This window comes from Pelophylax lessonae (genome assembly GCF_965119305.1).
Source record: "Pelophylax lessonae genome assembly, chromosome: 13".
NCBI classification, from domain to species: domain Eukaryota; kingdom Metazoa; phylum Chordata; class Amphibia; order Anura; family Ranidae; genus Pelophylax; species Pelophylax lessonae.
In genome coordinates, this window is record NC_138780.1 from 121,396,248 (window position 1) to 121,411,712 (window position 15,465).

The window sequence follows — 15,465 nt, forward strand, 5'->3', positions numbered from 1 at the left end:
AATCCTAAAAGCACTGACTCTGGAGATTATGGTTTAGGAATAGCTGTCCTATGGAACTACAGATCAGACCTTTTGATGAGAATAAGAATCCAAGTCACACCTAATACTCCTCCAACATCACTCCCAGTAAACCCCGACTTAAATCTTCCTGATACTAAATCTGAATACCTATTTAAAACAGATTTTGCCTACAAAGAACAACTAAGTATTGAAACAGGATATGGAGATAAGAATGAATGGATAAAATGGGTTAGATGGACTACTAAAAGTAAGGATCAGGGAAATTGCATTTCGTGTGCCAACTCACGACCCCCTACTTAGCAACAGTCCCCTTCCTGGCTGACGAAACAGATTTGACGTGCATAATAATGATGTTTAAAGAGAATGTAACAGATGACCAGTACAAAAATGAGCGGGAGTTATACCCGGCAACTAAAATGTGGAGTGTGCCCCCATTAATTTGAGTAGTTCCCTGAAATTTTTCTTGTTTCATCAGTACTGATGAGACAGGACAACAACGAGGGGAGCTACCCTTGTCTTACTGTCCCAGAACGTACTTATCACAAGTTCACCTTACCAACAGACATGGTTTGAGGATCAGGAGAAGCAATTAGCTGATGTATGGTGGTTATGCGGGGATATGAAGCTTAGGCCTAAACTCCCTCCCAGGTGGAAAGGGAGCTGTGCTTTAACACACTTGCTTCTTCCCATTTATATGATACCTGTAGGTGCTGAAGTAAAAATGCCTCTGTTGGAGAAGCACCACTTTCGCATGAAGACGATACACCTCCCACAGAGGACAGCCTTTCGTTGCCTCTAGGCAGCCTGGCACACATGAGCGATTACATGCTGCAGTGTCTCCACAACGACCGCCGAGTTGCCCACATTCTAACTTGTGCTGATTACTGGGTGGCCACGCTGCTGGATCCCCGTTACAAGGACAATGTATCGTCCTTAATTCACTCACTGGAGCGCGATCACAAGATGCGCGAGTACAAGCGCACGCTGGTAGACGCGATGCTGCTGGCATTACCACCTGACAGCGGGGCCACAGTGGAAGCACAAGGCCAAGGCAGAGGAGGAGGAGGAAGAGGTCGCCAACGCAACCAGGGCACCGCCAGTACCTCAGAAGGCAGGGTTAGCATGGCCGAAATGTGGAAAAGCTTTGTCAGCACGCCACAACAAACAGCAGCACCAGCAGCTTATATGGAACGTCTTAGCAGGAGGCAGCATTTCACCAACATGGTGGAGCAGTATGTGTGCACACGCCTACATGTAGTGAATGACGGGTCTGCCCCCTTCAACTTCTGGGTCTCCAAATTGGGCACATGGCCTGAGCTTGCCCTTTACGCCTTGGAGGTGCTGGCGTGCCCTGCAGCCAGTGTATTATCTGAACGGGTATTTAGCACGGCTGGGGGCGTTATCACAGACAAGCGCAGCCGACTGTCCAGAGACAATGTGGACAAGCTCACGTTTATTAAAATGAACCAGGCATGGATCCCACAGGACTTTTCCGTACCTTGTGCAGAATAGAGATGGATACCGACCTTACCCAGCCATTGTTCTATTTTTGCTCTTTCTCACTCTTTTGGGGTGTACCCTCATTTAAAATGACTGAAAAAAAGCAGTGTTGGCTACCTCGTCCTCCTCCACCCCCGCTTCCACCTACACCGCCCATAGGTGTGCGCAGCCTATTGCATTAGGGTGTGCACCCCAAAGTTTAAATACACATGCATGTGTTTGCCTACATGTACATGGCCCGGTACATTACTTTCCCTGCTGGCAAAGCGAAATAGAAGTGTGTGGCACTTCTCTTATGGCAGAGCAGGTCCGAGGGAGATCTTTCCTATCTCCTCACTGGCAAACAGAGTGATAATGCTAATGCGCCCTAGGTGATTAGGGTGTGCCCAGGCACACCCGGCACACCCTGTGCACACGCCTATGACACCGCCACATCCACCACCACCTCAACCTCCCTCCTACTCCATATGGGCCTCCTCCTTCACAGATGAAGAACATTGTTTTATTTTTCTGTTTTTTTTTTTTGTTGTTTTAAGTTATTTCCCTATCCACATTTGTTTGTAGAGCACTCGCCATGCTCTTAACTACGTTTTGCTGCCATTTGCAGCACTTTAGCCCTTTCCATTGGTGTTTTAGAGCCATTTTAGTGCCTGAAAGTTCGGGTCCCCATTGACTTCAATGGGGTTCGGTGTACAGGTAAAGTTCGGAAAAAGTCCGGGACACGGACCCGGACTTTTTCTTCAAGTTCGGCCGAACCCCCCCGAACACGGACATCCAGGTGTCCGCTCAACTCTAGTCGAGATCGCTCTCGCCACCTCTTCTACTGTAAAAGGCGATTCAAGTTTTTACACTACATCTCCTTTTAAGCTCGGAAGAGCGGTCTTCATAATATAAGAAAGTTTGTCTGCTTCCAAAAGGGCATACTGATCTGAAGTCAGTGTTGACGAAATATTATATAAAGAGTGGTAAAATTCTTTAAACGTTTGCCCGATATTATTAGGGGAGAATACTAATTCTCCAGTAGCATCACGGATATGAGTTATAAAAGTATAGTATTGGAGACCTAGGATGCAGAGTCCTAGCTAAGTACTTTCCACACTTATCTTGAGATTCGTATTGATGCAAAGCTATTTTATCAGAATATCTGCGGGCAGATGTCTCATACAGCTCTCTAAGATGTAGACGAGCCGTCGATACATCAGCCAACGATTGCATTGTGGGCGCTTTTTTATGTTCCGTTTCCAGAATACGGAGGCGTGTAACTGCGGCCTCTCTGGCCGCTGAACGTTCCTTCTTCAAATGACAATAAAGTGTCATTTAAGCGCCAGGTCCATTCTCGTGTTGGTGAAGCCGGTAGGAGAAATGTTAAATATATTGGAGAGTGATCAGACCATACCAAAGAGTCTATATCACATATAGGGGACCAGTCTAAACAGCTATGATCCACAAAAAAAATAATCTATGCGACTAGAAGTTTGGTGAACTGATGAAAAATATGTATAATCCCGAGTTTTTGGATGCAGGATCCGCCAAACATCTATCAAGTGCAGATTAAATAGAGCCCGCTTAAAAGCCCTTAGTTTAGTGAAGGAAATTGCGGATCTTGAAGCCGATGAATCTAACAGGGGTTCCAGCAGGATGTTAAAGTCCCCCCCCACCCCCATAGAATTTTCCCTTCTGCAAAATTGGACAGAAGCTCTAAAAACTTCAGAGCTGTTGTTACCTGATCCACATTAGGCAGGTAAACATTTTCTACTGTAAATTTAGTCTCCCAAAGTAAGAATTTTATAAACACATACCTTCCTTGTGGGTCAGATACCTGGTCTATCACCTCAATAGGTAGTGATTTATGAATTGCAATAGATACTCCTTTTGACTTCTGGAATGGATTGGTACTATGAAACCACCTGTTAAAATATTTATTGGAGCATGAGTGTAAAGAGTCAGCCGGAAAATGTGTTTCCTGTAATAGTAGTAAGTTTACTTGATTTTTATGCATTTGATACAAAATTTGCCCCTTTTTAGAGGCCCTATTTATTCCATTGACGTTATAAGACCCCAGCTACAGCCGGGTCCGAGAGAGGTTTGTAGGTATCATAGCAGAGTGTGTAAAAAAAAAAAAAAAAAAGTGCAGTAAAAAACAGGGAAAGGCACTCCAAGATAGGAGTCCAACAAAACTATAGTGTGGGCTTAACAGACTAAGCACAACACTACGTGAATATCACGTCAAAGGCACTAACTGTGCCTAGCCTAATTTTGAAAAAAAAAAATGAAGGAAGGGGGCAGTTCTAAGCCAGATCGGGGAAGACGGAGGAGAACACCCTGTCGCGTACCTGAGTAGAAAATTGTTACCCAGAGACGTGGCAGTGGAAAAGGAGTGTTTAGCCCTGGTGTGGGCTCTAAAGAAACTTACACCATATCTGTATGGCCAAGAATTTACCTTTATTACAGATCATAATCCCTTGGTATGGTTGAACCGAGTGGCTGGAGAAAATGGACGCTTGTTGAGATGGAGCCTAGCACTACAACCATACAATTTCTCCATCCAATACCGCCCTGGCAAGTTGAATGGGAACGCGGACGGACTGTCCAGGCAAACAGAACTTTTACCCTGACAGTCAGTCGGACAGCCCCAAGTTGACCCGAAAAGGATCAATCCGGGTCTGCCGGAGTGTTCCACAAAAGGGGAGCAGTGTAACAGACCCTTACCTTTAACCACTTAAGCCCCGGAAGATTTTACCCCCATTCCGACCAGGGGGTATTTTGCGATTCGGCACTGCGTGACTTTAACGGACAATTGCGCGGTCGTGCGACGCTGTACCTAAACTAATTTGGCGTTCTTTTTTTCCCACAAACAGAGCTTTCTTTTGGTGGTATTTGATCACCTGTGCGATTTTTTGATCACGCGCTATAAACAAAAAAAGAGAGTCAATTTTGCAAAAATAACAATATTTTTCTCATTTTTTTATATGAAATTCCCCCCCAAAAAAATGTAAAAATCAAAATTTTTTAACATTTTCGGCCAATTTGTTTTATGCTACCTATGTTTGGTAAAAAAAATCGCAAAAAGCGTATTTTGATTGGTTTGCGCAAAAGTTATCGCGTTTACTAACAAAGGGAAAGATTTTGTCATTTTTGTTGTTTTTTTTTTAACGCGTAATGGCGGCGATCTGCAATTTTTTTTACGGTACTGCGACATTGCGGCGGACAGATCGGACCCTTGACTGACATTTTTGACACTTTTGGGGTTACCAGTGACATTTCTACAGTAATCAGTGCTATATATATATGCACTGTTACTGTAAAAATACACTGGTAGTGAAGGGGTTAACTTTATTTGGGAGGGAGGGGCTGTGTGTGTCCCTAGGGGCGTGCTTTCTACTGTGATTGGCTGTGGCTTCAGCTGTAAGGACACTGATCAACGGATCTACATAGTAGATCCATGTGATCAGTGTCTTTGCAGCGAGGAGAATGACAGGCAGCTTGTTTACACAAGCTGCCTGACATTCTCCCTCTCCCCCGCCGATCGCCGAGTGGCCGGCGGACATCGGGTCCGCTGGTCAGACGCGCGGGGGGGTCCATGACCACACGGGAGCGGGAGCGCGCCTCCGGGGGGGCGCGCGCGCTCGCTCCCTAGACCCTCACAAGCAAGCAACGTAGCCCTACGTTAGTTTGCCTGTGAGGGGCTGACCGCCGACGTAGATAGTCGTGCGGCGGTCGGCAAGTGGTTAACAGAGAATATTTGTGCTTACCTGGTTCATGTGTGTGAAGGATTTCCGTTATTTACACTCCCTGCTATCATATCTCTCTTTGCACTGTGAGCCCCAGGAAGTGACTCCTTATATGGACATTCCATGAAGTCAAGGTATGGCCAGCCTAGAGACGAAATGTGTGCTGATTAACGAGGCGCTTTTGTCTACATTATGTTGATTTGGGCTGAGGCAGCTTTTATTAAGTGTGGTAATGACCTTACCTATTTGTCTGGGTGGATGTCAGGCCATTGTTTAAGTAGTGTCTGATATACTCCCCAGGTGTATAAAAGCCTGTATTCTGGTTTCAATAAAGTGTTGTTTTCCTTGACCCTTCAAAACGTAGCTTGGTCTCGTTCCTGGAGGGGGATTTTCCAGCATTACCCGGTCGTTCAACAGCTGAACCTGACTCTCCTCTTGGATCCTATGGTTGGGATTCTACTACTCCATTACTACACAGGGACTTGCCAGGAAAAAAGGACATCCCCAACGGCTGATACCCTCTCACCACCTGGATAGCCGTTACATCCGCGAACCGCGAGTTTGCGGCGGGCCCCATTGACTTTAATGAGAGGCAAACTTTAAAAACCTTTAGGTCATATTTGCAGCCACAAAAGACATACTAGCTGTGCACAAATAGTCCCAGCACATGGACAATGTCATAACAGAAGTATTGCAATTGAAAAAGTTGCCCTAATTTTTTTTTTTTTTTTTTTACAGCAAAAAATATATATATTTTTGTCATAAATCAGCCAGAACTGACATCAGCTTTAAATACATTGTCTAATACATATAGGGTCCATTTACATTGACAGAACGAATTGTGTTTGACTGCAGCCAATCTCTAACTGCCCCTAAAGCAACCACTGGATACCTGCCCCTATAGTAAAGAGACTGTAATCTACCCTATAACAACATTGGCACATTTTAAATTACTTTTGTGGACATTGACATAGCGATTTCTGTGTGACTGCAGCCAATCTCTAACTGCCCCTAAAGCAACCACAGGATACCTGGCCCTATAGTAAAGAGACTGTAATAGACCCTAAAACGACATTGGAGCATTTTAAATGACTTTGGTGGACATTGACAAAGCAATTTGTGTGTGACTGCAGCCGATCTCTAGCTGCCCTTAAAGCAACCACAGGATACCTCTCCCTAAGCTCTAAAGATACTAGACCTATACCGAAATACCAGCCCTCAAAAGGACTTTTGTGGACATTGACAGAGCGATTTGTGACTGCAGCCAATCTTTAACTGCCCCTAAAGCAACCACTGGATACCTCTCCCTAAGCTCAAAAGATACTAGTAGACCTATACTGAAAAATACCAGCCCTGAAAAGGACTTTTGTGGATCTTCACAACACTATATGTGTCTAGCAAACCCTCCCTGACGAGCACAGCAGACCTCTCCCTACACTGGCAGAAAGCGGAATGTGAAATGGCCGCCAGATCGGGTCTATTTATAGGGTAGGGGGACTGTCCATGTGCTGGAATGTTTCACTTGGCTGTCCCGTTCCACCTGACGGCTGTGTCACGGGTCAAAGTTCTCCCCAATGTAAACAAATATGGCCGCCGCGAACGACGCCATGTGTCCAAAAATTTGGCGGGTAGCAAACAAGCAAAATTTGCCGCGAACCGCAAGGCCATCTCCATTAGAGATAGGGTTAGGGATAGGGTTTGGTTTAGGGTTATGGTTGGGGTTAGGGATAGGGTTGGGGTTAGGGTTGGGGTTAGGGTTGGGGTTAGGGATAGGTTTGGGGTTAGGAATAGGGTTAGGGTTAGGGTTGGGGTTGGGGTTAGGATTAGGGATAGGGTTTGGGTTAGGGTTAGAATTAGGGATTAGGGATGATCGAACGGTTTGGGTCGACCATCGGTTCAACCCGAACATTGGGTGTTGGAAATTCGGCCGAATTCCGAACTTTTTGCGGTAAAAGTTCGGAATTCGGTCACCAGAACTGCCCAAAATGCAATGGGACAGGAAGTGGGCTTTAAAAGCCCGTGATTGGCCCAGAAACGTCAGTAAAAGCCAATGAGGGGGCAGGAGTCTGCTAGGAACGTGATTGGAGTGACTACGGGACCAATCAGGAGTGAATACGCCTCCCAGTATATAACATAGCCCCGCCTAACCTCTAGCACTGTAATATAGAGGCTGTGGAAGAGAGTGGAAGCATTTGTGTTACTCCTGCTTTGTTACACAACGTTTGCTGCATAGCCGATTGCTTGTAAAGCTCCATATCAGCAGAAGAGCAGTTAGCTTACAGACAGATTGTCAGTGTAGTTAGAAATACAGCAATTGTGCTGTTTGAGTCAGAAAAAAAAAAAATTAAAGGGACAGTGTCAGTTAGAAATTTTCTTCTGCTGTATGGAGCTGTTCTTTTAGTGTGAAGAAAGGGATATGCAGTGTAGTTAGGGTACTATATACCACTATAGTTAGATTCAATAATCTAGTCTTTGTAGGGATACTTTTAAGTGTCAAGGTTCTGTCTAGTGAGCACGTTGCACTGCTGATATATCTACAGCAGGTATACGTGCTTGCTAGTCAGCTATTGCGATACACACATCTGCTGTATTTAGCGACAACTTTGGGTCGCATAGCAGTGTGCGTTTTGCAGGTGAATTTCACCGGGCAGAGTTGCCAAAGCCTCAGTGACAAGTTACGCCTGTGCAAAAGGCTTTGCTACTCTGCGTCACACACATCTGCTGTATTTAGCGTCAACTTTGGGTCGCATAGCAGTGTGCGTTTTGCAGGTGAATTTCAATGCGCAGAGTTGCCAAAGCCTCAGTGACAAGTTAACGCCTGTGCAAAAGGCTTTGCTACTCTGCGTCACACACATCTGCTGTATTTAGAGCAACTTTGGGTCGCATAGCAGTGTGTATTTTGCAGGTGAATTTCACAGCGCAGAGTTGCCAAAGCCTCAGTGACAAGTTAACGCCTGTGCAAAAGGCTTTGCTACTCTGCGTCACACACATCTGCTGTATTTAGCGACAACTTTGGGTCGCATAGCAGTGTGCGTTTTGCAGGTGAATTTCACCGCGTAGAGTTGCCAAAGCCTCAGTGATAACTATGTCAGGTAGACCAAGGAAAGGCATACGTGGCCCTGCTGCGGAAAGGGGCACAGCTTCTAGGGTGTCTAGAGGCAAGGGTGGACGTGGTGGTCTGTCCTCAGCTAGGCCACCATTGCTATTGTTCTCCCGCAGTGGCCAAGCTATACGTCCACAGTATGTACAGGAGGTGGTAGACTATATTACCAAACCCTCATCATCGTCATCATCAGCAACTACAGTGACCTAGGCAGAGAAAAGTGGTCAGTCTTCTGCAGTTGGCAGAGCAAATAAAGATGAGTCCGTGTCCACCTCAAGTCCTTCCTTAGACCCAACTTCAGACATGGCAGAGGAGTCAGCTGAGCTGTTTGACCACAGTGTCGGCAATCTACTCCAGCCTGATGCTCAGTCCTTTATGGAATCTGATGTTGGGTCTGAGGTTCAGGAGGAGGCAGAGCAAGCAAGAGGGGAGAGCAGATGGCCCACTCCATCTAAGGCCGCATCTGTTGTCTCCCGGGCCACTATACAAACCTCTTCTTGCTGGGCCTTTTTTGAGACATCTCATGCAGGTCGAACAGTTGCGATCTGCAAGATTTGTCATAAGGGAATAAAACGTGGCAAAAATGTCAACCACTTGGGTACAAGCTGCCTAACCAGGCATTTGACAACCCACCACTTGGCCCGTTGGCAGGAGCATTTGAAGAACCCGCAAAAGGGCCAAAGATCGGTCAGTCGGCCTCCTAGTCCTCCTCGCGCTCCTCCTCGTGCTCCACCTGCACATCAGTCTGTCCCTGCTATAGTCACTCGTCACCTGTTGGCAGCCTCCACTGACAGGGATGATGATATAGCACGCAGTGTCGCATCTACCTCCAGCACACCACCAGCTGTAACATCTAGACGGCAAATTTCGATTCCACACATGCTGGAACGAAAAAAAAGTATACTCCCCGCCACCCACATGCCCAGCGTCTAAACAGTAGTTTGGCAAAACTACTGGCTCTGCAACTCTTACCATTTAACCTGGTAGAGTCTGCTTCCTTCCGCGACTTTCGAAAATGTGCAGTTCCACAGTGGCAGGTGCCAAGTCGGCATTACTTTACCCGTAAGGCCCTGCCATCCCTATACCAACATGTGGAAGGCAATGTAGTGTCGTCCCTGGCCAAGTCAGTCAGCCGTAAGATACACCTGACGGCTGACACTTGGTCAAGCAAACATGGGCAGGGAGGGTACATTTCTGTCACTGCTCATTGGGTGACACTGCTTGCCAGCGGAAGGGATTGTAGCCAGAGCTCGATGCTGCAGCCAGTATTGCCCCCACGTCTGCAAACAGCTGGTGGTGTCACTGATCCGGGTAGATCGATCACTTCTACCCCCTCCTGCTCCTCCTCCTCATCCTCCTCCATGCCCTCCTCTGCAGCATGGTTCTTTGAATAAGATGGTACCACGTAAGCGTTCAAAGGTCTATTCTATGTCTCAGGCCAAAAGGTGTCACGCAGTGCTGCAGCTTGTGTGTCTAGGGGACAGGCAGCACACTGCCCCTGATATTCTTGGGGCTCTGCAGGCACAGGCCTAGAGGTGGTTTACACCACGTCAGCTGCAGCCAGAAATGGTGGTTACCGATAATGGGTCAAACCTCCTGGCCGCCCTTTGGCAGGGAAAGTTGACCCATGTGTCATGCCTGGCGCATGTCCTGAATCTCGTGGTACAGTTTTTGAACTCGTACCCGGGAATGCAGGATGTGCTAAGGATGGCAAGAAGGGTGTGCAGTCACTTCAAGCGGTCGTACAGTGCCACTGTACGTTTGGCCGAAGTGCAGCGTGAGTTTCACCTGCCGGTACAACGCCTCATCTGTGACATGCCCACCCGCTGGAACTCCACCTTGGCTATGCTGCAGCGCCTGTACACGCAGCAGAGGGCCCTCAATGAATATCTATGCGAGTACGGCACCAGCACTGGCTCTGCGTGCCTGGGCTTCTTTTCACCACGGCAGTGGCTTTTGATTAAGGATGCATGCGCTGTCCTCTCGCCATTTGGGAGGCCACAAGGATGGTCAGCCGGGACAGCGCATGCATCAGTGACACCCTACCGGTACTGTTTTTGTTGGAGCACACTCTGCGTGGCATTATGGACAGGGCACTGGAGGCAGAGCATCAGGAGGAAGAGGATGACTTCCTTGTCTCTCAAGGCCCCCTTTATCCTGAGAATCCTGACCCCATTATGCCTAGCTCCCAGAGGCCCAAGCAGGATCCAGGGGTGGAAGAGGAGGAGGAGGACAATTCTTCGGGAACTTTTGCAGGGTTTGAGGAGGAGGAGGAGGAAGACATGCGGCAATCTGCAAGGCCTATTTTGACTCCCTCGGGACACTTTGGAGTAGTACGTGGCTGGGAGGAGGAGGAGCACGTTCAAGATCATGTCATTTTGAGTGACCCCGAGGAGTCAGCTTCTCAGGCCTTTGCAAATGTGTGACGCATGGCAAACATCATGCTTCAAAGCCTGCGAAAGGACCCCAGAATCAAGGCCATTAAAGAGACTGACCACTATTGGTTGGCCACCCTACTTGACCACCGGTACAAATCAAAAGTCTCTGAGCTTTTCCCATCCACCCAGAGAGTCCACAGGATCAAATCCCTTGAGCACAGTCTCAAGAGGATTCTGGTGAACACGTTCCCCGACTCCCGTAGGGTGCAGGGGCGGGGACAACCTACCATGGATTCTACTGCGGGTCACGAGAGGAGCGTTGGAGAAGGCGTGCGGTTGACGGATGCCTTTCGGTCTTTTTTTAGTCATCACCGCCCAGGCCTCTCAGCTGCCACATCGCATCGACAGCGTCTGCATCACATGGTGGACGATTACGTCAGGGCACAAAGTGACACAGAGGGCTTTTCATGTGACGAATCCGATCCACTGGCATACTGGGTCTTAAGATTAGACCACTGGCCTAAACTGGCCCAGTATGCCATGGAGTTGTTGGCCTGCCTTGCTTCCAGTGTCCTATCGGAACGGGCATTCAGCGCAGCTGGAGGATTCATCACAGACCATCGAACGAGACTCTCCACCGACTCAGTCGACCGTTTGACATTCATTAAAATGAATCAGTCGTGGATATCAAGCTTTGATGCACCTGATGCAGACCTTGTAGACTAGTCTATCATTGTGATGTGGCAGCTAAGCCTCAGTTTAAGCCTGGACCAGGATGCCACCCTCAAACCCTCCTCTCGTTCTGTTTACATAGTTACATAGTTACATAGTTACATAGTAGGTGAGGTTGAATAAAGACAATAGTCCATCCAGTTCAACCTGTGTAGGTGTGTGTGGCTGTAATCATCTCACATACCCCTGAATGTTCTGATCCTTGAGATTTAAGTCTAAGAGTCTTTTGAAAGCCACCATACTACCCGCAGAAACCACCTCTTGTGGTAGAGAATTCCACAAACTTGTAGCCCTAACAGTAAAGAACCCCCCACGTTGCCTGAGGTTAAAACGCTTCTCCTCTAATCGCATTGTATGCCCTCGAGTCCTCATGCAATCCCTTCGAATGAACAGCTTTTTTTCTAAGCTGGGATCCCCATTAAGATATTTATAAATTGCTATCATGTCCCCCCTCAGAAGTCTCTTCTCCAGGGAGAATAAATCGAGCGATTGTAGACGCTCTTCATAGTCAAGGTCCTCCAATCCCCTAATTAGTTTAGTTGCCCTTCTCTGGACTCTCTCCAGCTCCAACACATCCCTCCTGAGGACTGGCGACCAGAACTGGACAGAATACTCCAGATGCGGTCGGACCAGAGTTTTATAAAGTGGAAGGATTATAGTCTTATCTCTGGAATACATCCCTTTCTTTATGCATGCTAATATTCTGCTGGCTTTGGCAGCTGCCGCTTGACATTGCATGCTGTTGCCTAATCTATCATCAACCAAGACTCCCAGATCCTTCTCCATTTTTGATTCCCCCAAGGGTTCCCCTCCTAACGTGTATTGTGTTTTTATGTTTTTAGTCCCCAAGTGCAAAACCTTACACTTCTCCACGTTAAACCTCATTTGCCATGTCGTTGCCCACTCTGTAATTTTGTCCAGGTCATTCTGTAGGATATCTGCTTCATGCTGTGCAGTTATTGCCCTGGCCAATTTTGTGTCATCTGCAAAAACTGATATCGAACTACTGATCCCGACCTCAATGTTGTTTATGAATAAATTGAACAAGGTTGGTCCCAGGACTGAGCCCTGGGGCACCCCGCTTACTACCTCAGACCAGTCTGAGTATGCGCTGTTTATTACCACTCTTTGGACACGCCCTTTAAGCCAATTCCGTATCCAAGAGCAAACCCTGCTGTTGATACCTGCAGACCTTTTATAAATTAAGCGCTTGTGGGGAACTGTATCAAACGCCTTAGCGAAATCCAAGTACACCACATCCACTGGTCTCCCCCTATCTAGCTCACAGCTCACCTCCTCGTAGAATGTTAATAGATTGGTTTGACAAGAACGCCCATTTGTAAACCCGTGCTGATTACTGCTGATGATGTTGTTGTCTTTAGCAAACTCTACGATATAGTCCCTTATCATCCCCTCCAGAAGTTTACATACTATTGATGTCAAACTGACAGGCCTATAATTTCCCGGGATATGCCTCTGACCCTTTTTGAATATCGGAATCACGTTAGCTTTCTTCCAATCCCCTGGTACATCTCCTGTCCTAATACTGTCAGCAAAGATCAGGAACAGTGGTCTGGATATAACCTTACTGAGTTCCTTGAGTACTCTCGGATGTACGCCATCCGGGCCTGGTGATTTGTTTGTGTTAAGTTTATCCAGCCTTTCCCTGATTACACCCTCTGTTAGCCAGAGTGGCAAGTCCTGTGTATTACTACTAACCATACAGTCATGGTCAGTGTACCCCTCCGTTTCCTGTGTAAAGACTGACGAGAAAAAAGCATTCAGCACGGTTGCTTTTTCAGTGTCCTCTGTAACCATCCCCCCATCATCGCTAATTATGTGTGCAATATGCTCTGCCCTAGTTTTTTTGCTGTTGATATATTTAAAGAATTTCTTTGGGTTTTTTTTACTATCCCCCGCTATTTGTCTCTCAAAGTTGATTTTAGCCATCTTGATTTCTTGTTTACTTTTCTTATTTGCCCTCCTTGTATTGCTCGAAAGTCGAAACTGTGCCCTCTGATTTATACTTCTTGAAGGCCAATTTTTCCCCCTAATAAGTTTTTTGACGCTACGGTTTAACCAGCCAGGTTTGGCTTTGTCTCTTCTAAATTTATTTCCCATAGGAATGCACTGCAAGATGCCTTTGCCTAATATGTTCCTAAAGCATTCCCATTTTTCCTCTGTGGTCAGGGATCCCAGGGTTTGGTCCCAGTTTACCCTTTCCATCAATGAGTACAATTTTGGAAAGTTTGCCCTTCTGAAGTTTAGGGTTCTTATGTTCCCCACTTGCCTTGTTATATTGTTATTTATACTAAATGTGATCATCCTGTGATCGCTAGAGCCCAGGTTGTCCTGGACTCCTACCTCCGAGATTATGTCTGGGTCATTAGTGATCAATAGATCCAGGACTGCATTTTCTCTAGTGGGAGAATCCACCAACTGTGACATGTAATCAGAGATGTATAGTAACGAAGTAGAACTACTTAAGTACTGTACTTAAGTACCGAAATGCGGTATCTGTACTTTCCTAGAGTAGAATTTTTTTCTCCTACTTCTACTTTTACTTCACTACATTTTTTCGATGATTTCGATACTTCTACTCAAGTATTTTTTTTTTGTGCTGCATAGTTACTCGTTACTTTTAAAAAAATTACCACTGCCAGAACAGTAGATGGCAGGTTGCATAAAGTTCAAAAAAATGTGTATAATGTCATTTGTAAATCAGCGCATACGAAAATAAAGGCTGTGTATAATAAAAGCTGCTATACCAAATCTTTCCAATAAAAAGAAAATATGAAACAAACAAATAAATGGTGCTACAGCGCTTAAAGTGCATCAAGAAACTACTAACAAACACAGGTTAATCATTTGAATAAATCATTTGAAATAATAAAAACAATATGATGTTCAAACTTTTGACTTATTTCTTTAATAACTACATAACACAGTACTTGTACTTCTACTTTCAGTACTTGAGTAGAAATTTTTTTTCAAAACTACTGGTACTTTTTACTTTTAGTACTTAAGTAGCAAATTTTTTGAAAAAATTACTTGCAATACTTAAGTAAAAAAAATGTTGAATACTTTAGTACTTCTACTTAAGTAACTTTTTCTGCGAGCACTTCCACTTCTACTCAAGTAATTTTTTGATCGAGCACTTGTACTTTTACTCAAGTAGAAATTTCGAGTACTTTATACAAGTCTGCATGTAATTATCCAGTAAGGTTTCCGTGAATAGGCGGGCCTTCTGTGAGTGTGTAGTCCCCTCGTCCCAGTCATTGTCGGGATAATTGAAGTCCCCCAATATGATGACTGATCCCAATTTTGCCACTTTACTCATTAGTGCTAAGAATTCCAGCTCTACCTCCTCCCCTTGGTTAGGTGGCCTATAGCAAACCCCCACAATTACTTTCCCCTTTTCTCCTTCCCTATGGAGTTCAACCCACACAGATTCTAAATCCATGCTCATCCCATCCGTAATGTCACTCCTTTCTATCACCTTTATATTGTTCTTGACATAGAGACATACCCCTCCCCCTCTTTTTCCTACCCTGTCCTTCCGGTACACCGAATACCCTTGGATATTGGCCAGCCAGTCATGTGAGGGGTCGAACCAAGTCTCTGTTATTCCCACAAGGTCTATGTCCTCCTCATGTACCAATATTTCCAACTCATCCATTTTATTAGCTAGGCTCCTGGCATTAGCATATACCCCTCTTAGTTTTACGGAAGTTAAGCGCAATTGGCGGATATGTTTATTCCTGTTTGGTCTGAGATTTTCCCGCACAGACCTGCCAATTGACATTGTGGACCTACTGTCGCTGCTGACCCTACAGCTGCCTTCAGTCCTCTGCTCCCTCCTGACTGACTCTACTTCTGAGCCCTCCCCCACGTCTCCTAGTTTAAAAGCCCCTCCAACTTGGTGGCCATCTTTCTCCCCAAAAGAGCTGTACCGTCCCCATTAAGGTGCAGCCCATCCTTACTAAAGAGCCGGTAGCCG